Source organism: Bos javanicus, chromosome 23, assembly GCF_032452875.1.
Source record: "Bos javanicus breed banteng chromosome 23, ARS-OSU_banteng_1.0, whole genome shotgun sequence".
In the NCBI taxonomy this organism is placed as follows: domain Eukaryota; kingdom Metazoa; phylum Chordata; class Mammalia; order Artiodactyla; family Bovidae; genus Bos; species Bos javanicus.
Window position 1 is genome coordinate 49,653,607 of NC_083890.1, and position 25,638 is coordinate 49,679,244.

Sequence of the window (25,638 nt, forward strand, 5' to 3'; positions counted from 1 at the left end):
ACCTATGTGGGGAAACAATCTGAAAAGAATGAAAGAAATGGAAATATCTGAAAAAGATATATATAGCTATATCTCCATTCTATGGACAGGGAGGCCTGGTGTGCTGCAGGCAATGGGGCTGCAAAGAGTCGGACACGACTGAGCGACGGAGCTCGACTGATTCTTTTTCAGATTCAGTTATAACTGAATCACTTTGCTGTACACTTGAAACTTAGACAACGTTGTAAATCAACTATCCTCCAATATAAAATACAATTTAAATTAAACTTTAAATTCTAGAAATAGGCAGTACAGATGATGTCGTGGGTATCGATCTGCTGGAGGCATCCATCTCATATATCTTGCATGAAAAGAATAGTCAGGAGGAAATTAAATCTCCTGAGTTTTCCCTCTGGCTCTTCCTTGACGCAGGAACATTTGGGATATTAGCCAGAGTAGGGAAAAGCCAGAGAAGGATTCTTGGGCTGTGACTGAAATTCTGACTCTTCCTATGGAGTCTCAGGAAATTCCCTCTGTACCTCGTTTCCCCAAGATTCAAATAAGACCTACTTATCTTGATCACTTAGCAGTGGATCACTGCACAAGGTCTCGGCGAGACTTTATTAGTCTGTGCCATTCGTTTTTAGCTCCTCAGATGAGAGCTGTTTGTGCGGCTCTGCTGCAGGAAACGAGAGGCTGGGCGCCCTCTGCTGCTGCTTCTGGGTTGGCCTCTGGGTGTCTGCAACCCGCCGCCCGCCGGGCGCACCCACTGTTCCCAGGCATCCTTACACTGGCGAGGAAGGCATTTACTGGTAGGAGCAGGAAGGAAGGTGCAAGGGAGGAGGAAGAGAAAGCAGAGAGCAGGCTGACGGCTACCAGTGGAGCATCTCCCCCCAAGACGGCTGCTCAGAGCAGGGTGAGCAAGGCCTGTGAGGGTCCAGCGCGCGCGGCTCTGCGTCAGCCACGCACACCAAAGAGGGAAACGGAGCAGAGCAACAGGATCGCGCTGACCCATCTGTTTCCTAGAAAAGTTAGGGGGACAGAAAACCTCGTTTTTTTTAGATTTTATTAACATTCACATTAGCTCCTGACTTGTTTCTGGGTTTAGTTTGAACAGCTTCCCTGGTGGCTCAAAGGTCAAGAATCTGCCTGCCAATGCAGGAGACGTGGCTTCAGTTCCTGGTCTGGGAAGATCCCCTGGAGAAGGAAATGGCAACCCACTCCAGTCTTCTTGCCTGGAAAATCCCATGGACAGAGGAGCCTGGTGGGCTACAGGCCATGGGGTCACAAAGAGTCGGACACAACTTAGCAACTAAACAACAAAAACCATCAGGAAGCTTAGAGTCTAATTTATAGCCTAATTTGCATCAGCTATAGGTTAATGCTCTCCTCCATTTCTTCATTTAGTTTGAACAAAGCCAGAACCGCATGTCATAACACTCCATGAACAAATCCATTTTTGAGCCTAGATGCTCTTATTAACTCTCACCATGAACAAAAAGTTATGCAGATGAAAAAGAAAACCATTTGACATGATTATTTTTCCTCCATTCTGTAAATAATGACCCTTTTAATAACATTTGAACACCTGCAAATACAAATTCAGTGAGGAGCTGACGTTGGACAGCAACTTTCTTTTAATAAAGAAATTCTGCTTCTTTATTAGAAATTATTCTTGAAAGATGCTGGTAATGATAGTAATAATAACAATACACTAAATAAAAATATATTCAAGCCTAAAATTCACTGAACTCTCGCTCTGTCAGAAACAGTTCTAAGTGGTCCACCTGCTATATTCTTTAATCTTTGTAACTCTTCAAGGTCAGGAACAATATTACTGCCACTTCGGAGTTAGGGGGACAAAGCACAGAGGGAATAGGCATCTCGTCATCGACACTGTCAGACAACGGACAAGTGACGAAGCCAGAACTCAGATCCAGGCCCCTGGAATCCTAAACCCACCAGGCTCACCAGTAAAACACGTTGAAGAACACAGCAGAATCCAATTCCCAAGCTGTTCGGCTTCAATAAAAGCTGCAGTTATGAAAGCTCTGTTCAGCTTCTGTATTTCCTCCTCCAAACCAGACCTTGTCTTGTTAGAAGCCAAAACCACGTATTTTTCCATTGCCTTTAATTTTTTCACAGGACATCATCAGTTCACCCTTGAACTTAGTCAGTGTCCCTGACGGAAACCCACCCCGAGGACACCAGGGCCGGCATTCAGAACCTGGCGGATGTGAGCGGCTGCATGGCCGTGGGCCGCCAGCACCAGTCCTGACCCGCTATGTGCGCAGAAGGGCTTCTCTGGACCCTGAGCAGTGTCTAGGGAGAAGGGCAGGGAGGTGTCCAGGAGCAAGATCAGCCTCTCATCGCCCCTGAGCCTGTCCAGCGGATGCGGGGAGCAAAGAGCAGAGGAGGCTGGGAGATGGGGAGCAGGGCTGCAGCCGGGCCAGGGGGGTGAGGACGGGGGTGCCCAGGGGGTGAGGACAGAGGGGCCCAGCGGGGTGAGGACAGGGGGCCCATGGCAGGTGAGGACGGGGGGCCAAGGGGGGTGAGGATGGGGGGGCCATGGCGGGTGAGGACGGGGAAGCCAGGGTGGGGGAGGATGGGGGAGCCCAGTGTGGGGGAGGATGGGGGAGCCCAGGGTGGGGGAGGATGGGGGGGGCCCAGGGAGGTGAGGACGGGGAGCCCAGGGTGGGGGAGGATGGGGGAGCCCAGGGTAGGGAAGATGGGGGAGCCCAGGGTGGGGGAGGATGGGAGGCCCAGGGCGGTGAGGACGGGGGGCCCAGGGGATGAGGACGGGGAGCCCAGGACTGGGGAGGACAGGGGAGCCCAGGACTGGGGAGGATGGGGGGCCCAGGGGGTGAGGACGGGGAGCCCAGGACTGGGGAGGACAGGGGAACCCAGGACTGGGGAGGATGGGAGGCCCAGGGGGGTGAGGACAGGGAGCCCAGGGGGGTGAGGACGGGGAGCCCAGGACTGGGGAGGACAGGGGAGCCCAGGGCTGGGGAGGATGGGGGGGGCCCAGGGGGTGAGGACAGGGGGCCTGACTGCAGGGCTGCCACCCGGCACCCCCAGGAGCGGTCAGACTGCAGGAGGCAATGGCGGAGGACAGGTCCCACTACGACATTGCATCAGGGGCTTATGTCAGCCTCCGGCCCCTTTCAGGGACCCAAATCCCATCGGACTCAAAGCGGCTGTGCTGTGTTCAGTCGTGTCCGAGTCTTTTCAACACCATGGACTGCAGCCTGTCAGGCTCCTCTGTCCATGGGATTCTCCAGGCAAGAATACTGGAGTGGGTTGCCATTTCCTCCTCCAGAGGAATCTTCTCGACCCAGGGATCTAACCTGCGTCTCATGCATCGGCAGGCGGGTTCTTTAGCACTGCACCACTTGAGGAGAAGCCTCAGAAGGACTGCTGCTGCTGCTAAGTCGCTTCAGTCGTGTCCGACTCTGTATGACCCCCATAAACGGCAGCCCATCAGGCTCCGCCGTCCCTGAGATTTGCCAGGCAAGAACACTGGAGTGGGTTGCCAATTCCTTCTCCAAAGCATGAAAGCGAAAAGTGAAAGTGAAGTCGCTCAGCCGTGTCCGACTCTTAGCAACCCCATGGATGGCAGCCCACCAGGCTCCTCCGTCCATGGGATTTTCCAGGCAAGAATACTGGAGTGGGGTGCCATTACCTTCTCCATCAGATTGACTAGACTTCAGCAAACTGAGATGGTCAGGAAGACGTATTTTTCACATTTTCCCTGTTACACTGGCTGGAGAGGGGGTTATAAGATACCATGACGAACGCACACCTACATCTGTGTCCACAGACACAAATTCCAGAGACAGAATCCCTGAACACACCCCCTGAGAGAGCCACAGCCTGCACACAGGGCCCCTCCCCCACCCCGCCCTCTCCCCCGGGGCCCTTCCCCTCTTTTCTTACTACTCTTCCCCAGTCCATCTGCCCAAGGCCAGGAACCCCCTGCAGCATCCCGGGCAGTCCACTCACACAACAGTGTGAACAATTCGCTAACTGTGTGGAAATGAAATGGTTTACAGATCACACAAGGAATCCGCAATAGGAAAAAGCTGAAAGATCAAACTCTAGTATTTATGATTGCATGATTATGTTTTATGAGTGAAGTGGCCCCCCTTTGAAACTGATTTAAAGATTCCTGGTCAAACTGTATTTTAGAAAATGAGGACCCTTTCTGTAATGTTATAGATTACCCTTAAATAGTTCTCTCTTGAGCTACGAAACATTTGAGGAGACTATGAAAGGGAATTCAGTTATCATAAGATACAACCTTACTTTACCATCACACAAATTATCCTTTCATTATATGGCTAATTTTTTTTCCTGTTACAAGCCAGGGGAAAAAAAGAGCTAATTGGCATGCTCTGAAATACTGAGTTAAACTCCGTACTACAGATGTGCAGTGTCTCACAGTTTAAGATTTCTATTTTGCAATGCACTGCAGGATGAGAAATACCACTTAGAAAAGCATCAGCTTTGATGCTTCTGACCCAAGGGTTTCCATGACACTACAGCTCTTGAAGGAGTTTACCCTGATGTGTTTGACATCACCCAGAAATCCTGGGTTGAGAATACCCCTGCCTCTCTGCCAAGAATGGATAAGATGCCCCTTCCGGTCCCTTCCAGCTCTGACGCTGGGTGACTGTAGGTTTTTACTCACCGGAGAGAGCTCTCCGGTGGCTCAGACAGTAAAGAAGCTGCTGGCAATGCAGGAGACCCAGGTTCGATTCCTGGGGAGGGAAGATCCCCTGTAGAAGGAAATGGCAACCCACTCCAGTATTCCTGCCTGGGAAATCACGTGGACAGAGGAGCCTGGTGGGCTACAGTCCTTGGGGTCACAAAGAGTCAGACACAACTTAGTGTCTAAAGTGAAAGAAAGTGAAAGAAAGTGAAAGAAAGTGAAGTGGCTCAGTCGTGTCTGACTCTTTGCGATCCCATGGACTGTAGTCTACCAGATTTCTTTGTCCGTGAGACCTTCCAGGAAAGAGTACTGGAGTGGGTTGCCATTTCCTTCTCCAGGGGATCTTTCTGATCCAGGGATCGAACCCAGGTCTCCTGCATTGCAGACAGACGCTTTATCCTCTGAGCCACCAAAAAATATATAGAGAAATAAGCAAAGACAGCTGCATAAACAGCCGTGTGGGATAGAGAAGAGAATCTGTTTGCTACTGCACCAGTGGATGGCAGTTAGCTTGGCATGATCTCCCAGTGCTGAGCACTGACCTAGCCCCAGACACACTCCAACTATGGGGACCTTTGGGAGACTGGAAGAGCGCCTGTTCCGACCATTGAAAAGTGAAAGTGTTAGTCACTCAGGCTCCTCTGTCCATGGGATTCTCCAGGCAAGAATACACATGCTCTCCTCCAGGGGATGTTCCTGACCCAGGGATCAAACCTGGGTTGACTGCATGGCAGGGTGATTCTTCACCTTCTGAGCCACCAGCAGGGTGGGGCAGAGATGGCTAAATCCTCTTATTTCATATCATACAGCTAAAGGAGAGACTAACGTGGAAAGAAACCAAGAAGTAGCAACGTGGGTGTGTTACTTGGAGATGGAGCAGATGTCAGGAACCCGGCTGCCTCCAAGGGAGGAGGCGGGGGCGCAGTGCGAGGGGCAGAAGGTGGAGACGCTGGGGGTTTGGCCTCATCCTGGCTCAGCTATCTGACCCCTAAACTACACAGTGAATAACCTTTAACAAAAAGAAAAATCTTCAAAAGGAAGAAAAAGAAGCGGTCTGGACTCTCCCACCACTCCACGGCTGAGGCCCAGCGGGTACAGATGCACGTGACTCGTGCCCTGGGCCCTGGGCACAGACAGCAGCTCTGGGCCCAGCAGCATGGACGGCACTCACTGGGCGCCTCCCCCTCACTCTCCTGCCCAGAGAGCCACCCGGGTCACCGCAAACCAAAAGCACAACAGAAGGACAAGTTCAAATAAAACTGTAGTTACAGCGATAGGAAAAGACCAGACACAAAAGCGACATTTCAGGACACCGGGGGGTCAAATTAAAAATCATAGATCGGTTTTTAGAGAGAAAGAATCTGAAATAAGTTGGAGGCAACCACTAGCAACTGTCTCTATCTAAAAACAGCTGTGAAAAGACCAACGTTCTGAGCTAAAGGTTAATTAGCTTTCCTAAATTCAAATTTGCTTCTGAAGTATCCAAGAGCCACGGTTTCCAAAAATACAGAGAACCGATGTCTTCTTCTTGGAAGCAGAGCAGGTCTGAGGAACGGCTCGGACGACGGCCTGCAGAGGAGGGGCGCGTCCCTGCAGGCTGCTCTCGCGCACCCGTTTCCAGCGGGTCTGTGAGCCTTCACGTGTGGAGCAGCCAATGCAGAAGTTTTACAAAGCAACACGTCCAGCTCAACGATTCCATTCAGTCAAATTAATATATTTGATCCTTTAATTTTTAATCTAATGCAGCTGAGGGAACAAAAGAATAAAAGCCACAACCAGCGCCTCTGTTAAAATTTATCTTCGGGGTAGAACTGCGCCATTTATACAGGCATGGCGCTTCTCCCCACAACAGATAAATCTGCGCTTGCCTGAGCGAAATTTCATTCTTCCCGCAATCAAACTGCTACCAGCATGCTTGCGAACACTATAAATCTGCCCGTGTTGATTCTTAAAATGAAAAATACCAAGGGAAATAAATAATCCTTTACTCCCTGCCCTTCTCAGGAATAAGAAACCACAGACATCCTGACAAGACAGAAGACACAGTGAAAACGCCCACTGGAGCGGCTTCAGTGGACCCAGTGGGTCACAGAGCTGTCCCAGGCTGACGGGCGTGATCCCCACGTGGAAAAGATCCCCATGGTATGCTGCTGGTAACTCACAATTATTAGCAGTTATTTGGGAGAGGGGAGAAATTCAGATCGCATCCAGCTCTCTGTATTTGTGAGTTTCTGTGCATTTCAGACTATGGAGGGCGATGGTCCGGCCACAGTCAGAAAATGCTCCCTATCTAGAGGGTAGGGCTCCAGGGCCCCGGGCAGGAAGGCTAGCCACAGTCAGAGAGACAGTGCTCCCTGCCCAGAGAGCGGGGCTCCAGGACCCCAGGCATCAGAGAGACAGTACTCCCTGCCCAGAGTGTAGGGCTCCAGGGTCCTGGGCAGGAAGGCCAGCTTTGTCTGCCTGGGCTCCCTGCCTCCCTGCACAGCCGCATGTGTTGTAGACACAGCAGGGCAAAGCCCTCTTCAGCTTGGGCAGCCCTCATTCACCATGCTCCGGAAGGATAACACCCAGACAGGCCCAAGGAGCGAGAGGCTGAATCAGACTGAATCAGGGCCGAGGGAAGGGCCCCAGGGGCCCAGGGGTGGGTGCAGATGCACGAGCCGTGCCTGGAGCTGAGTGGCCCTCACCTACGGCCACGGGCAGAGGACCCACGACAGCCACGCAGAGGCCACGGCAGAGGACCCGAGTCTCTCTCCATCCTGACTCAGGCACTTCTCGGGCACCAGAGCAAGCACCATCAGTATCAGGGAGCTTTTCAGCAGGCCGAGCTCAGTCTGCAGAGCAGATAAGCGCAAGAGGCTGGAAATGCTTGTACGTGGAGGGACAGGCCTGGAAGCCCTGAAAACCACCACGTTCTTCCACCACTCTCAGCGACATACCCCAACGTCCAGTCTTCGCTGAGACGTCCACGCATGAGTTTTTTAAATTTTTCTTTGACTCTTTTTCCTTCCTTCTTACAGGAAGGAAAACCATAGGCTAATTTCCACCTCTCAAATCCAACTCTCCAAGAATTCAATTCTATTTATTTCAGGTCATTAAATTTTCATCACGTCCAGGAACCAGGTGCTTCAAGGGATTAAAAAACAAATAAATAAAACACACACAGGCCCTGCTGTCAAGGAGCTCAGATCTAGAAGGTTAAACACAAAAATCCTCACATGATACCAGAAGGTAAGCTCCAGGAAATACGGGAGAACCAGTCACAGCGCACTCCGCAACCAGTCCTGTGGGTCGGGGATGTTCAGGGAGTCCGGTGAGCTGCAGAGGAGCCGCACACGGGGGCCAGCCCTGCCCTGGACGGTGTGGACAGCACAGGCGGATGGGGGTCGGGGCGGGAGGAGGCGGCTCTGGGGCCCGAGCGTCAGAGAGACCCGGCAAGCCGACTGACGGCGCGGTCACGTCTGACGGGGGGACACCGGCCGGTAGAGGGGGGCCCGGAGCTGTGAGCGGCCAGGGGAAGGGGGCTCGGGCCTACCCCCGTGACCACCTGCAGGGAGGGAAGGGCGAGGACAGTGGCTTGAGGTCCGGCTGGCAAAGCAGGTGCTCGCGGTCTGTAGGGCAGCGGGTAGGGGATCCCAGAACACTTTTGTGCCATGACTGGAGCTTAAACCAGTGGCAGGAAGACTCGGGCCATGGCGAGGTGGCCGCTCAGCCTCCCCTCGTCTCCCGTGCTGTGAGTCAGAACGCTGGCCAGGATGTGGGGACAGACGGGGCAGGGAGCAAGACGAGGGCCACCCAGTCCAAGGCACTGGCCCTCACTTCCGGCCATGAGAGGTGGCCCCTCGGCCCAGGGGTGGGATGTCCAATGGTCATCGCAGGATGGGCTGGCTCTCCAGCGCTGCTGCCCAGGGGGCCCTCCCCGGCCCCGCCCCCAGCCACAGCCCTCCCGTCACACAGAGGAGCTGGAGCTGACTCCACCTTCAAATGCCCGGAACACGGGCCGTGGTGGGGCGGAGGGCTGGCTAGGCTGTGCTCTGCGGTGCCCCGAGGGCCTGGGAGAGTGGCTGGCACCCAGTAGGGGCACGATAGATATTCATTCGTTCAATGAACAAAGCTGAGACTGCGAACAATCCCAAATGTCTTCTTAGACTCTTCCTCTGACAGATGAGGACACAGAGGGGCCGCAGGACCCCCAGGGCCAGGCAGCCCCTCCGTCAGTGCTGAGACCACAACCATCCCGGTCTCCGGACACTGAGGGTGAAGGTCTCAACACTGTCTCACGAGTCACCCCCGGCTTTCTGCTTTTTCAATGCCTTATAATTGAGAGCAACGAGATTAGAAAGCAGCAGTTTACAGACCGAACCTCCGTGACACAGAACGTTAAGGTAATAAACACCAGCAGGGAGCTGGGTGGGGAGACATTCTGACTTCAGGCCAATGAAAGGAGAGCAGCGTTCTGCGCTTTCACAGCTCCGCCACCTAGAATTTCCACGATTGCCTCCATCACTCTGCTTTGAAACTGCTCTGTAAACCACATCAGACGTTCCTCGACTGCCACCTCCACCGCCGGGCCCTGCCTGCCGGCTCCCTGGAGACCAGCACGTGCCCAAGCTTCACAAAGCTCCCCTTGGCACCCAACGTGTAAATGTTTTGTGTTACCTTTGGAGTGGCTTTTTGGAATCTTCTGCAGAGATTTAAAATCAAAAAGCTGCTTGGGAACCATCTGCAGAGTAAGAAACAAATAACGAATGAGCAATAACCAGGAGAGTCTTCGGTGAAGACCAGAAAAGGGAACCTCTCGATGACACCACCACTCTAAAGTATCTGTGACCTGGCTCCACACCAGGCACTGCGAGAGGCTGGGGATGCTGGGCCGTGTCCTCACGGTGCCTAGTCTTCGGGAAGAGCTGAGTCAGGGACACAATCACCATCGGTCCGTTGCCATGGTGACACGGATGGTCCTAAGGACCAGTAAGTACACAGGTGCTTCAGGTATGTCCCATGGGGTCCCCTGCCAGGCCAGGCTGGTCCCAGCAGAAGGGCGGGCACGTAGAAGAACTGAGAGGCCGGGGAGGCAGGAACGCCAGGGGCCACAGGGACGGGCTTGGTGGGGGCAGAGGGGTGGCCAGAACCAGAGCTCAGCAGGACTTCACCCTCCAAGCACTGAAAATCCTAAGATTATGAAAAGATTGTAATAACGAAGACCTGACTGTTAAAAGATCATCTCTCGAAAAACAAGCGTTTGTGCTTGCAGAACAGTACCAACCGCTTGACATAAAAGGATGTAAACTAGGACATGAGGATGGTTGGCTCAGCATTTAGGAGAGATGGCACAAGTGTCTCCAGGCGCCGGTGGAACGGAAGGCGTCCTTGGTAACCCCAAACGGCACCAACTGAGCTAACAGGCACACTCCTATGCCAGAAAAAAACCGGGGAACATGATGTTTCCAGAGACTGTACCGAAAATCAAAAAGTGTTTAAAGAACCAACTAATGACTCAATTCCCAATTTAGTGCACAAACTAAATAATAAAAACATCGAGGCTATCACAAGCTAATCACTCCTTCTTCCCAGACTCCCCGTGGGGCCCCCAGCCCACACCAGCCTCTCCGTCAGCTGAACTGGCAGACAGCCTTGAAGGTCTCAGCCTGGAACACACTTTCCACGCATGTACACCTAGGTTGCCCACTGGGACTGTGAGCTCCTCAGGGAGTTCCCACACACGTGTGCCCCCGGGGTCCCGGGTGACATGCTCTGCACAGAGGGGGCTTGCCAGCGTGGACTTGTCGAGTGGCCAACTGGTGAAAGACAGAAAAGGGATTTGGAAGTAATCTGTGGATTTGGGTTAGAGAGATCTTAGCAAATCGTATCACACCAGCAGGAAAAAAGGCCAAAGGATGTAAAAAAAAACATGAAATTCAACTGTGTTAAAGACGTCATGCCTCACAGGAGGGGGGTATTTTCTCACAGCTCTCTGTGCCCAGAATATTGTGCTTTCCCTTCAAAAAAAAAGGGGGGCCAGCTTTTGTCTTGCAGATATTATCCTATAGACTGTGTTAACTAACTGTGTTTCCCACCTGCCTTTCCCCACTAGGCAGCAAGAGCCAGATTTATGTCTCCTTACAGCAATGGAGACAAGCGTGTGTTTCCCGGACCCAGCCCTAGCCCAGCGGCCTCATTTTCCTGTTCTTGTTTTCTTTTGCCCTTTTCTCCCTCGGATTTTTAACCAGCTGACTCTCTTTCTATAAAAGTCACTATTATCTCATAGCCTTTCTAGAACTGTTAAGAATAAATCTAAATAATCAAATAATTAGGCAAAGGCTGCTTCGGCATCCCCCGATTTACTCTGCTGTAGAACCTTTGGTCATGGTTTCTCAAACCAAGGCAGCGGACCCTTAGATAAGGTGATTTTCAACCGGACCTACACAGAAGGGCCTCCCCACCACCCAGAAGAGCAGCTGGGGGCGGCGTGATGCGGGGCGTGTCTGGCGCTGGCCCTTCTCTGCTGCTTCCCCCGGCACCTCTGCTTTGCGTGACACCATCTCCTTCGTGAGTCTCGGGGCCACCAGCTCTCCTTCCTCCAGCCTCCAGAATCCATTTCCTTCCTGGATTTCTGCTGCCTTGGATGTAACTCATACTCTCACATTTCTCTCCGAGGCAACTGGAAGACACTCCCAGCCAACTCACTGCCTCCCATCCCTGCTCCATCCAATCCATCTTTCAGTCTGGACGTGGGGAATCTGCACCACAATGTGTTCCTCCATCCACGCGTTCAATATCTACTGAAGTGTGAGTCACTCAGTCGTGTCTGACGCTTTGTGACCCCCCTGGACTGTAGCCCTGCAGGCTCCCCTGTCCGTGGGATTCTCCAGGCAAGAACACTGGAGTGCGTTGCCATTTCCTCCTCCAGGGGATCTTCCAGACCCAGGGATCGAACCCGGGTTTTCAGCATTGCAGGTGGATTCTCTACCGTCTGAGCCTCCAGGGGAGCCCAAACGTCTACTGAGCACCTACTGAGGTGAGGCGTGTGTGAAGCAGGGCGCCCGAGAGGTGAGGAAACAGCAGCTCAGGCAGAGTCTGGAGGCACAGCGGGACCCAACCTCTGCCAGAGGCCACGCGAGCGCCAGGAGCCCTGGGCAGAGTGTGCATGGCACCTCTGGCTCCCTGCAGGGGCATCTGCAGGGGAGAGCAGGGCGAGTGGGGGCCGGAGGGGCAGCCAAGGCTGGTCAGGAAGGACCTGAGGGGCCACCAAGTTCTCCGCGTGACCTGTTTGGGAATCCCCAGCGTCCCTGTCCGCCCCGTGGCCCTGTCTGCCCTCCCGATCATTCCGTTTCCAATCCTGCACCACCCCCTGTGCCTGCGCCTCAGGGACGCCGAGCACCTGGGCCCTCGACCTGAGCTGAACCGTCCTGGTTCCATCACAGACACCTGCGCCTGCTGGAAACCTGCAGAGCATCTGCTCAATACCTGTGACACTGCAGCCACTGACCAGGACGAACTCACAATGGCTCCCACCCTCCAGGAGGTCAGGGTCTCAGGGAGAAACCGGCAAACTGAGTAACTATCACGTGGGCTCCGAACAGACCCCAGATGCGGTGGATCCCACTACGTTAACCATGGACCACGTGAGCCTCCGAATAGATCCCAGATACGGTGTATTCCACTGCATTAACCATGGGCTGCGTGAGCCTTCACTGGGCTTCTCTCAATTCTAAGAACAATCGAGCAGGAATGCTAAACTCACAGGAGCCTGATAACCTGGAGACAGATGTGGTCCAAACACAGGGTCAGGGCCGCAGGGTGACGAGGGCCCACTGGGTGTTTCTCCACAGAATAGAAAAGAAAATGGGGAGCTCGAGGGCCCCAGTTCTCATGACAGTTCAAGAATCATCACACTGACTTCCTTGAGAATTAAATACGAGGCAGAGCGTGTGTCTCGGAGACGGGAATAATTGAATTTTCATGAAACGCAATGTAATGTTTGTTCATTCTATGTAAACACATACAGATTGCGAGTAAGGCTAGATTAATTCCTTCAAAGCACACCGGATTTCCACAAACATAATGAAGCTGCCTCTGGTAATAAAGCCTTAGAAGTCAACATCTGAAGACGTTTTCATTTATTTCACTATACCTGAAGTGGCAGGATAAACACGAGATGAAAATATAGGACTTTTATATGTAAATTAATCCAAAAGTAACTTTTCTAGGAAATAGACAAGAAGCTCAGAATGAAAGTAAACTCTGAATGCAGACCTAGGAACGGCAGTGACCCAGAAAGTTCTGACAGCACCTCCAATCACATTGAAAATATGACGTGACTGTCGGGGAGCAAAACTCGTCCCAAGGCCTTCCTGAAGGGGAGCTGAGGCAGACAAAGTGAGGGCAGTGTCTCGACCACCTTCAAGGAGAATCCCTGGGAGCTTTTCAGAAAAGCGCAGAAACAGTGGAAGAGGCAGCCCAAGAAGACCCGTGGAGTGACTGCTCGAACAAGCCCACGTCTGCCCTGGAAACCACTGGACCACCCGGGGAGCCCCAGGCCCGCTTCTAGAGACGAATCCCGCAGAGACTGGCGCACGGATCGTGACACGTCCACAGCGATTCACTGAGACACCGCTGTGGACAAGCTCAGAAACCACACAGAGCGCCTGTCAGCTGAGCACCGGTTACATACAGAACGGCTCACACACGTGATGGAGACAGACCCTCCAACATGCAGGCCTCCAGAAGCTTACTGACGTGGGGAAAAACAGATGTAAAGACATATAGTCCAGCACGCCACCTATTTATATTAAGAAGGAAAGAAAAAGAACATACGTTTGCCTCTGCATTAAACACTGGAAGGACCTGGGAATCCCCTGCTGGTCCAGTGTGGAGACTCGGTGCTTCCACTGACCTGGGCCTGGGTTCAATTACTGGTCAGGGAACTAAGAGCCCACAAGTCTCAAGGTGTGGCCAAAAAAAAACCCCAAAAGAAACTAGAAGGATCCAAAAGAAAAAGAAAAAAAAAGTGAAGTCAGCGGAAGGGAGAACACATGCAGACACAGGCACGCACAGCGAGGAAGCGACCTAGAAACAAGTTCACAGCACAGATGGACGGTCGTCCCCTGCTCGTCTTCCCCTCGGCCCCCAAGGACGTGCCCTGGCCGTAGTGACCCCCGCCTGAAGCCCACCCTCCCTAACCTGTAAGCCAAGGCCATCGCCCCCAGCCCTCTGGACCCACCACCCACACCTCCCCCGCAATCACATCCCAGGGCTGTCCTCAGAGATATCCCCCTTCAGAAGCCCTGTGACCTGCCGCCCTCTGCGAGAAGGCCTGACACGTCTCTGTCCTGGCAGAGTCCTGGGCAGCCTTCAACATCAAGGTTAGACAGCAGCTCTGTGGGGTACAGGACCCCCGACAGCCCTGGCTGCCAACCCCGTGACCCCGCCCTGATGACCCACCTGGTTCGGGGTCTGCTTGGGACTGGACCCCTCGTTTGCCCACTGGCTCTTCGAAGCCTGGGGCACTGTCTCATCCATCTGCACTTGCCAAGCCTCTAGCTTCCCAACTGATGCTCCCTGTGCCCTTTCCTCAAAAAACTAGCGACGAATGCTTTGTCCTCCTGGGGAACAAGCGCCTTCACCTAACAAATTATGCTTGTCTGAATAAGGTCCTCAAGGCGACAGCGTTATTAGTCATGAGTGGGTCCGGGCCCTCAGGCAGACTTGCGTCTGCTTCTCTACCGCACACCCCTCAAACCGCCTCATCACACGAGCCTGAGCCCTCCTGTGCAAGGGCAGGGGACTGGATGACACCGGTGGTCCCTAACCTTTCCAAGTCACAGAGGCCTGGGAGCATCTCGTGTCTTCCTCTGCACCCACCCCAGAAAGAAACCGCCCTTACACAAGCGGCTGCAGACGCGGACAGGCAACTTCAGGAGACGCATGGAGTGAATGACGCCTGGAATCGTTTCCAACTTAACTACTCTCCGAAAGACGGAAGGCGTAAGGTTAGAGGAGAAAGGATCTAACACTTTTTAATCATTTACCGAACACGAGACACGCGGCTGGAACTTCCGAGGTAGCTCAGTGGGTAAAGAATCTGCCTGCCAGTGCAAGAGACACAGGAGACACGGGTTCAATCCCCGGGTCAGGAAGGTCCCCTGGAGGAGGGAATGACTACTTACTCCAGCATTGCCTGGAGAATCCCATGGACAGAGGAGCCTGGGGGACTATAGTCCATGGGTCACAAAGAGTCGGACGTGAGCGAGCAACTGAGCCCAAGACACTGGGCTGAGCACGTTACACCCATGGGCTCATCTGTTCCATCCCAGATCAGTGAGGTGCATGTCTTATTCTCATCTTCTAAATCAGGCACTGGGATTCAGGGGCAGTAACAGATGAACGGATTTGTCAGTGAAAGTTCCTCTTTCTGGTCTGAAGCTCCCAGTATTTTCTGCAGGGACACGTACACCCTCCCCGTAGTGGTTGAGGGAAGAGTAGGCTGCAGCCAGGAGGCACCAGAAGGAGGGAGTCTTTTCTGCCCCTCCAGGTCCTCCCCACGTCACTCTTCCAGCACCACCAAGACAGGACACAGGAGGGACGTGCAACCAACGAGAAGCTCCTGCGCCCAGGCCCCTCCGTGGCTGGCATGGAAATCACCAGCCATGGCCAAGGAGGACAGGTCCTGATGGCACAAACCAGCGATAGGGCCACAGACCTGGAGAAAGGATGAGCCCAAGGACCCTTTCCAGTCTGGCCTCTGAGGCACAGGTCTCTTTATCCCATGACCCCGCAGACCCCCTCCTGCATGTGGTCATGCCTCTCCTCGTTGGGAAACAGACAGGCCTGGGTGCAGGGAGGACCCTGGAGGCCTGCCAAGGGGAGCCTGAGCCACCATCCGGAGCCCCCAGCACATGCGCGTCCGCTTGGCGGGAACCCAGGTTCCATAGGGCTGGCGGCCCACAGCATCCAGAAGAGCTCTCTCTAAAACAGGAGTAAGAGGTCAGCTCTTTAACCTCCGAGGAGATCTGCCTCCTCTTCAAACCTCCAAGATGAAGGAAGGAGCTATGCTGGTTACTAAGGTAACTGAAGGTACCAAAGCAGGGCAGGCGGGGGAGAGAGTGGGCACTGGAACCCCCTGCGGTCCTGTGGAGGCTGCACGCTGGTGAGCACACCCGTGTTCTGCGTGTCGACGAAGCCCGGGAAAGCTGTATGCAGGACCTGCTGTCCCCCACAGGGTGCCCTCTTCACCACACCGAGGTCGGGCCCTGGGCGCACAGACCTGGAGGGGACCCTGGGGCCCCTCCCTCCCCCATGGCGCTGCCACATTCCGTCTAGACCGTGTGCCCGGTCTCCTGCTGTTGAAGCTGCATTTCTTGGACTCAATCTCAACAATGCTTCAATCTCAACCGCGTGCTCCCACCAAGCTGAGATGGAAGGTCCTTGTCTTGCCCTCCATGCCCTTCCAGGGCGGACCCAGCCTCGACGTGGTGCCCGGCCCGGGCTCTCCCAGCGCTCCGCACTGATCTGTATCAGAACCTGCAGTGCGGCCGCCCCCCCGTGCATCCAGCCCAGGCCCGGCTCTTTCCCCCGAAGGATCCCCTCCTCACTGTGCCATCATGGAGCCTGCTCCACTTCACAGCTCAGGGCCAGCATCACGGCCCTGGGAAAGCCTTGCCTGTCTCTCGAGGAGCCTCCCCCTCCTCCGACTGTCACCGCAGCCCCAGGGACACAGCTCACGACCTGCCGTCCCTGCCACCGGACTGGGCGCCCCTCGGAGGCAGAAACCCCTCTGTGTCCGTGGCCCCTTGCGTGGCGCCTGCCAGGCCGATACTTCACAAACGTGTATTAAAGGAGCAGACAGAGAAGGGACAGGCGACCTAATACCTGGAAGCATCCAATAATGGGTGAGAGCTTTCGCCTCCTAATGCCTTCAAAACCCACAAACCCTCCATTTCTAGGACTCTGCAGACAAATAGCTTAAAATACCAAATGAATGTGCTAAATTATGAATGCTGATACTGGCTGCTTCCCTTCACACTGAAGGCAGTCCTCAAGGTAAAACTGAAGAAGAGTCATCTGACCGTGCTTTGTCATCACTGCCCCAAACGACACCGCTGCAGGCCTCCTAGTTCACGGGCAACCCAGCAGCCGATGGACAAGCGTCGCTCCAGGTGTCCTGGGGACGCAGCCTACAGAAGGGACCTTCTCCCGGCAGGACTCTGAGTCCCATAGGCCTGGGCTCTGCTCACTCGCCCAGCTCAGAGACACTGTCCACTAGACAGACACACGGCTTTTCCAACTCACTCTGTCCCACACTTCGCTGAGTATCAAGTCTTCTTTGTCCTGTGTTTTGTTGTTCAGGCGCTCAGTCGTGTCCAACTCTTTGCAAATCCATGGACTGTAGCAGGCCAGGCTCCTCCGTCCGTGGAATTTCCCAGGTTAGAGGACTGGAGTGGGTTGCCATGTCCTTTTCCTCCTTTTTCCTATGAAACCCCTAATAAATATGAGCATTCTAAGTTATATGGTCTGAGAGATGCTACACTTGGCCAACTCCTGAATTACGTCCATTAAAAACACAATTTGAGAATCTGGCCTAAATTTTTGCCTAACGATGTCACTTCCTTTTATCCACGGGCATGACAATATGGCTGCTGCACGAAGACACTGCTTCCAGCCTAAAATGCAGAAACGAAGCTTAAAAAAACAACGTAGCAGATTGTGTTTATCCCCACGGTGCCATAAATAATTCCTAAACTTCCAAACTGCCTCTTTGCAGGGGAGAAAATACAACTGTGCCGTCGAGCAGCAGCACATCACTGCCTGCAAAGCTGCAGTGACTCTAGGCAGCACACGGCTCATAAATAGTTTAAATAAAATTCAATTAGATGAGCAACTTTTAAAAAAATTTTTGACAGTCTTAGAGGGTCTGGGGAAGAGACCTGATTAACCAACCAGAGATATCAAAAGCCAGAGCTATGCAACTTTCAATTGGTGGTGTTTAGTCGCTAAGTCCTGTCTGACTCTGCAATCCCACGGGCTGCAGTGCACCAGGCTTCCCTGTCCTTCACTCTCTCCCAGAGTCTGCGCAAACTCATGCTCATTGAGTGGGTGATGCCGTCTAACCATCCCATCCTATCGCCTCCCTCTCCTTTTGCCTTCAATCTTTCCCAGCATCGGGGTCTTTTCCAATGAGTCGGAAAAGTCTTAGCATCAGGTAGCCAAAATACTGAAGCTTCAAGTTCAGCATCAGTCCTTCCAGTGAATATTCCGTGTTGATTTCCTTTAAATTGACTGGTTTGATCTCCTTGCTGTCCAAGGGACTCTCAAGAGTCTTCTCCAGCACCACAGTTTGAAAGCATCCGTCCTTCGGTGCAGTTTTCCACGTGGTGTTTTAAAACAAAACACATTGCCCTGTGGGTTGTATTAATACTACACACTCTGGCTTGTTTCAAGTTCAAAGTTATTAGTTAGTTGCACAGTCGTGTCTGACTTTGCGATCCCATCGACTGTAGCAGCCTGCCCGGCTCCTCTGTCCATGAGATTCTCCAGGCAAGAGTACTAGAGTGGGGATCCTCCCTTCTCCAGGGGATCTTCCCATCCCAGGGATCAAATCTGGGTCTTCTGCATTACAGGCAGATTCCTTACCAACTGAGCCACTAGGGAAACCAACTGGTTTGTTTAGGAGACCAAATAATGGGATCCAAGAGCTAAAAGGAAATCTGGAGGTTATATCATCTGAGACCCTTATTTTATAGATGAAGAAACTGAGACCCTCAGGACTGGCCCAAGATTTCCAGCACAGCGCATGGCAGGGCCTCAAAATGGTTGAAAAAGGAAAATTAAGTCCGCACTGATGGAGGTAGGACAACTGCTTTATATCTGCTAAATATCCAAGATCTTAGATGACGAAAATAAGACACAGGGCAGAGTCTCTGCCTTCCAGAAGTCTCCTATGGGTAGAAATGATGCCACAGATGGTATGTAACATACACTGCAGCTGCAAAAACATCAGAAACATATATACAAACTGCAGCTTGAATCAACTTACCAAAATATTTGCTTTTGTTACAATAGCAGAAATATTGCAAGGGATGGCATGGATTCTAAGCAGGATCAGGAAAAACTGCAAAATATACAAGGAAACAAATCAAATTCTGTGAAATGATATAACTGGAGTGCTCAAGCAAGCTCCAAGCTGTGTCTCCCAGTCAAACAAGGGCGTCCCAGAATCTGCCTTCCAAACACCAGAACAGTCACAGAGGGCAGGACCAAGCCTGACAACATTAGGAGAGAGAAGGAGGATGCGTGAATGTCACTCAGTATTCAGAACCCCCACATAAGAACTATGAATGGTACAGCAATAATATCAGAGACTTAAACCACTAGCATCAAGCATGACAAGCAGAAGGGTTATCTTTACAGAACTTGTCAACTTACACCCACTCACATTCCCCGACGAAGCGACTTTTTGGGAGAATGACATTATAGAAAGAAACCTAAAGCAACTCAAGTAAAAACTACAGATATTCCATTTCTGAAAGAGCAACTTAAAGAAAGAAAGAAAAGCCACAACCTAGAGAATATAATTGTAATGTATAAAAGTGACAAATAATTAGCTTTCAAAATAAATGAATTCCTACCAATCAATTAAAAACGATGAAAAAAAATGAGCCCCACTCAAAATGAGCAAAAGAAAAACTATATGTGTCAAATAAATATATATTAAAATGTGATCAACCTCAATGGCAGTTGCATGTAAACAAGACCATAGTGAGAGACTGTTCTGGACTCACCAGACTGGCCAAATACACTGAACCAAGCCACATGCTGGAGAGGGTGTGGAGCGACAGGAGCTTCTGTGGAAACCGGCCCGGCTCCTCAGGAAGCAGCCTGGTGATGCCAGCGAAGCTGAGATGCTGAGGGCCCCCGCTGGCTCAGCGGGAAAGAGAGAGCCTGTGACGTCGGGGCTGCAGGGAGATGCAGGTTCAACTCCTGGGCCCGGAAGGTCCCCTGGAGAAGGACACAGCAACCCACTCCAGGACTATTGTCTGGAGAAGCCCATGGACAGAGGAGCCTGGCGGCCTCAGTCCAGGGGGCTGCAAGGAGCAGGGCCCTGCTGAAGTGACTTGGAGCGCATGCGAACTGTGCAGAAGTGCTGACTCAGCAATTCCACAGCTAAAGAACACGTAACTCTAAGAAACTCTTAGTCCTATACATGCAAGAAATACAAAAGTGTGCACAAGTGGCATCTGAAACAACAAAAGAATCGCAAACAGTCAAATGTCCATTAAAGAACGGATGATAAACTACGGCACGCTCAGCCACTAGAATCTGAGCTGTGAAAAATGGATGAACTGAAACTCCATGGAGGACCACAGAGTGGAGCCTCACAGCACTGCGTGGAGGGCTACAGTCCCCGTGAAGAACCGCAGGGAAGGATGAGTAGCACGAGTCCACTCGTTAAAGCACAAAAGCTGGGGAAAGTTCACTTGTTTACGAAATGCAGAGAAAATCAAGGTAACAACACAAAATCCAGAACAGTGAATGCTCATGGGGCGGGGGAAGTGCTAACAGGGAGGGGACACATGGGGGCCTCAACCTGCATGGTGTCCCAACTCTTCAGCTGAGTGACAGACCCTGGACTGGCTGGTACAGTAAAGGACTAGAAGACAGAGAGACAGAGACAAGAGAGGGGCAGACAAAGTATCCAAATGAAGTCTTTCAGTAAAGGGTAACTTTAAGGAAAAAATTATTTTTAATTAGGGAGACTTGAGCACGTCATGGCTAAGAGTAAAGAACGAAGAGAGGAAGAACAGAGTCGGACTCACACGTCCCGATTTCAAAAGTTACTACAAAGCTAAAGGGATCAAAACAGTGTGGACCTCGGACTTCCCCGGTGGTCCAGTGGCTGAGAATCCGCCTGCTGATGCAGGAGACATGGGTTTGATCCCTGGTCCAGGAAGATCCCATGTGCGGCAGGGCAACTAAGTCCGTGAGCGACTCCTGAGCGCGTGCTCTGCAGCCTCTGCTCGGCAGCAAGAGAAGCCCGCACGCGGTACCTAGAGAGTAGCCCTGCTCTCCAGCTAGAGAAAGCCTGCCCACAGCAACGAAGACCCAGTACAGGCAAAAATAAATAAACAGTAACAGTAAGGACGTGAGGATGGGAACACAGGCCAACGGAACAGAGCTGACAGTCCAGAGATACACGCAAACGTCTACGGTCAGCTGACCCTGGACAGCAGGGCAGAGACCCCTCAGTGAGCGGTGCTGTACGTTAGACCCCCACTGGCCTACCAGTGGACAGGGCTCCCTCCTCACACACCCCAGCACCCCCACGAACGGCACGTGAGTTCATGCTCTGATGACACAGCCTCAGCTTCCCGACCTCAGGCTGAGTTTCACCGGGAGAGGTCACCTCTCACCATTTTCCGTGTCTTCCTGCTTGTCTGTTGCAGAGCCTCGAGCAGACAAGGTGCCAATTACAGGAGCGGCACGTCTGCTCACGTCTGACACAGGGATGCGTGGTCTTGGTCTGTGCCACCTGGGAGCTCACCACCTTAGACTGGTAACACTGCACGACACAACCGTGTGCAGAGCTTAGGGACTGTCTACCAGAGAGAGGGACACACTGAAAACAGGGTCACAGCTAGACAGGGAGAAAAGCATCAGAGGTGTCAATTGCGCGTCCAGGCAAAGACCAAGGACATGACCCCTTGCGAACAGGAAGCTTACTTATGCTGGGATGCTCCCGTCACGCTGCAGAGCAGCCCAAAGGGACCGGAGGTTACCTTCCACCCTGCGTGTAACCAGCACGAGGGCTTGGCACCACCTTCCCCAGCCCTGCCCACGGCACCTCTGTTACAGACACACGCCACGTGGCACTCTGACCATTTACGTCTGTGTCTGGCTGTGCTGTGCTGTTTTCAACAGCCAGGACAATGCTTTTTTGCTCTTCTACAGCCTTAGAAGAAATATCTGACAAACAAATGACAAAAGAATGACTTTAAAACTAGAAAACGTTTATGTGCATATTTATAAGGTTTTTTTCCCCAAAAGTCAAGTTTTAAATTTTAATGAAGAGGTAAGGAAAGTGGTTCCGTTTTTTTTAAAAAGTTACTTCCCGGGACGGAGCCTCTTCTCCTCCCTGGCCTGAGTACAGTCTTCTAAATCTCTCAATAAACGGTGAATTCCTCCCAGGCACGATGACAGCCACAGTCGCCCAGTGATGTTTCGTGCTCCCGATCCCTGTAGTACCTGGAAAGACGGCGGCCTGAGTCAGCCCACAGGGAGGTACGTGTGTAATATTTGGACGCATGACTCACTGCTGCCTTCCAAGCATCTCCTCAAGGGGAAAACAACGAAGTCATCGGGACAGCAGTCGCCGCCCACATCACAATTACCAGATCTCAGCGGTCGGGAAGCAACGGTGAAGGCGCCGTCACTTAAGGGAGAAGAGAGAAAATTCTCTCAGCGATCCGGAAGAGCCTAATCTTACTTTGTGCGCAAAAACACACATACGCCACAGTCAACTTAAATGTGTCACAAAGTGTTTTCACTGCCTGTTCAAATTAGCAGTCTAATCTATGCATTTAATTAAATGCACTTGGTCACAGAGATAACCCACACGGGCGCAGGGCCCCTCTGCAAGGGTAATAAATAACCACAGGACAAATAGAGCTTTGTTTGCTGTTGCTTCGGTTGGTGCCAGCTCTTCATTCTATGTTCAGTGGAATTATTTATTTGAAAGGACTTCTAGCCACTTCAAAATCGTGTAATTTACTACTCAGGCAGCAGATACAGTAACTGACTATTGTCAGCAAGATCTGGGCAACGGGTGCTGCCAGCCATTCAATGCTGATCACCTTTCGGAGTCTCCAGAAGAGGGAGTGTGACAGTATCCACCCCGAGCTTTGCTGGCAGGTCACACCAAAGCGAGCCTCCAGGGCATCTCGGGAGCTGCTGGCCCCTGCTGGTGTCACTGTGCCCTCAACCTCTTTGGTCACCAAGTATTTCAGCATTAAGCAGCACCTCAAGGAAAGCCATGACCAACCGAGACAGCATATTAAAAAGAAGAGGCATCACTTTGTCAACAAAGGTCTGTATAGTCAAAGCTATGGTTTTTCCAGTGGTCATGTATGGATGTGAGAGTTGGACTATAAAGAAAGCTGAGCGCCGAAGAATTGATGCTTTTGAACTGTGGTGTTGGAGAAGACTCTTGAGAGTCCCTTGGACTGCAAGGAGATCAAACCAGTCCATCCTGAAGGAAATCAACCCTGAATATTCATTGGAAGGTCTGATGCTGAAGCTGAAGCTCCAATACTTTGGCCACTTGATGCGAAGAGCTGACTCACTGGAAAAGACCCTGATGCTAGGAAAGATTGAAGGCAGGAGGAGAAGGGGACAACAGAGGATGAGATGGTTGGATGGCATCACCGACTCGATGCACATGAGTTTGAGCAAGCTCCGGGAGACATTGAAGGACAGGGAAGCCTGGCGTGCTGCAGTCCATGGGGTTGCAAAGAGTCAGACAAGGTTTAGTGACTGAAGAACAACTGGAAGAACCAGCTGTAAAGATGGAGCCTGTAACGGCTGATTTTAGCATTGCTTGGAACTTCTATTTTTAAAAGCTGGAGGGGCGGGGAGGGGCGGTGGGAAATGCCAGAGAAAAGACAGCAAGAATGGCCAAGTGAGCGGAGGCAGTGTGACCAGAGCCCGCCAGCCCGGGCCGCGCCACAGGCACTCAGAAGACAAAGCCGGCAGTACCTGCACATGCCGTCCGCGGTTAGTGACCGCCTGGCGCACAGCGTAAGGATTACGACTACAGACGTCAAAACACAAGCCCGTCTGACAGCACGGAGCAGAACTGTCATAATAACTTCAAGTTCAAGCAGAAAAGCCCACACAAAATTTCTTTTATACAAGCATCTCTTCTTCCTTTTCTTTCGTCTCTCTCTCTCTCTCTCTCTCTCTCTCTCTCGCAAGGTATTTAAATTTTATGTGTACATTTCCCAACAACCGAAAGCACCCCCCCACCACCCTGTGACTCTATCAGACACATTTCCATCTCAGGTGTCTTTTTTTATTTTCTTTTTCTACTTTGCCATTTCCTCCAAGAATTACCTGATAGGGCTGATCTAATTGTAGAACAGCAGTGTCATTAATGTACAATAATGACTTGGAAACCTGTTTCAGAGACGATATTCAGCCAATTACTGTGCGAATAAACCTCATAAAAACCTATCAAGGACACTGGCAATGCACGAGGAAGTGACAACTGATTCAGGAAGTGACAACCGATCCGTAACTAACCCTCTCTGCTTTACGTTCTGAGTGCTGGCCCCTGACACCAGGTGCCCCTGGGAGGAAGCCTAGGATCCAGAAAATCTTCTGTCTAAAAAACAAAGCAAAACAGACACAGGCACCTTTTTTTTGACGTTAGTTCCGACTCGAGAAGAGATCACAGCTCACAGATCTGCTCCCAGTGTTCTGTGCTTTCTGTTAAGACGCGCATCTTTCCTTCTCGTGTTTCTTACCACTTTCAATCTTCTTTCTCCCTCTAAAGTTATTCACTCCATCTAGTATCACGGATGCGAAGATCACAGAGGAAATCTAGCTCTGCCTGACCAGAAACTGTCTCTCTGACATGCTGGACAGCCTCTGTTTAACCATTTCTAACTAAGGGGGCTCTCTGTTAATAAGTGGCTCTTACCATTTGGGAAAACAAACAAACAAACAAAACACCTGTTTAATGATATCAGAGATGCACTTTTACTGGCTACGTGCTAGAGCCTGTGCTCAGCTCGCCTCCACAAACCGTCAGAAGGAAACTTAGGAGGAAGGTGTCTCTGTGCTCGCTTTAACTGTGAAAACCGGAGACTGGCGGGGTTAGACAGGCGCTGAGGAAGACACAGCCTCGGCGGACAGCACTCCTGAGCTTCAGACACTCGGCCCCGCCTCCCACATTCACTCACAGGCCCTCCGAGGGCACCTCTCTGCTCCCTCGTCTCCAGGAAAGACCCAACGTTGGAGAACCATCCAAGAAGGGTGTGGCCCGGGGCTGGGCTCTCCCATGAGCCTTGCCCGGCCGAGTGGAGAGGAACCCCACAGCTGGCTGGGTCTGAGCCCAGGGCGGGCCCCACGGCCCAGGCCAGGCAGCGCCGACTCCCCGTCTCCTGTCTCCCTCCAGCCTCATTCTCTCACCCCTGGACCTTAACACAGGGTCCATCCTCAGCTCTGAGTCCCCAAGAGGGCCCGCTCCCCTCCGGTCTGCTGTGGCAGGAAGCCCGTGACCAGCCTGAGTCCGAGCCGCCTCACCCCCCGGCCACAGAGGGCATGTCCTTCTACGTGGGGAGGGGGCTTGGGGGGCGGTGGAGGCTGTCAGCATCAGCCCCCTTCCTCCTCCTCCTGCCCATGCAGGGACCCTCCTACCCCGGTGCCCAATCCTAGCCAACTTCCCTTGGAGGATTCCCAATGTGATAAAACATTTTTAAACTTAAATTCTGACAGTGACTTAAAAAAACAATTCACAGCTCTGAAATTAAGTGTAGAAATAATTTTTTTTTTTGTGGGGGGTGGTGGGGGTGGGGGTTGGACCTTGTGGCTTTGTAGGATCCTAGTTCCCTGACCTGAGGCTCTTGGCAGTGAGATCAAGTCCTAACCATGGATCCCTGGAGGATTCCTAGAAATAATCATTTTCATGAAACAATGGTCCTACAGAGAAGAGCTAAAGTCCAGGGAGAATTTCATCAGAGCCCCCATTTTCCACTCCCTCCGCATCGGGTGGTCTAGCCAACAGGGAGGGTCGAGGACAAACCAGCAAACGAGATGGGCCTACGTGTCTTACACTGCGCTCTCAGTGCTTACGAAACACCTGCTGGACCGGGGCACAGTTCCAATCGCAGTGGGAACCAAAAAAGGGACCTCAGGCTGGCGTTGTTCCTAAATAGTCTGGAAGACAGACA

At 52.2% G+C, this 25,638-nt stretch overlaps 1 protein-coding gene across 11 annotated transcripts in view; it reads right to left on the reverse strand.

Annotated features, from left to right (window-relative positions):
• The window catches only part of FARS2 (phenylalanyl-tRNA synthetase 2, mitochondrial), a 304,681-nt gene that overhangs the window by 191,518 nt on the left and 87,525 nt on the right, over positions 1–25,638 (reverse strand). The window lies entirely within an intron of this gene.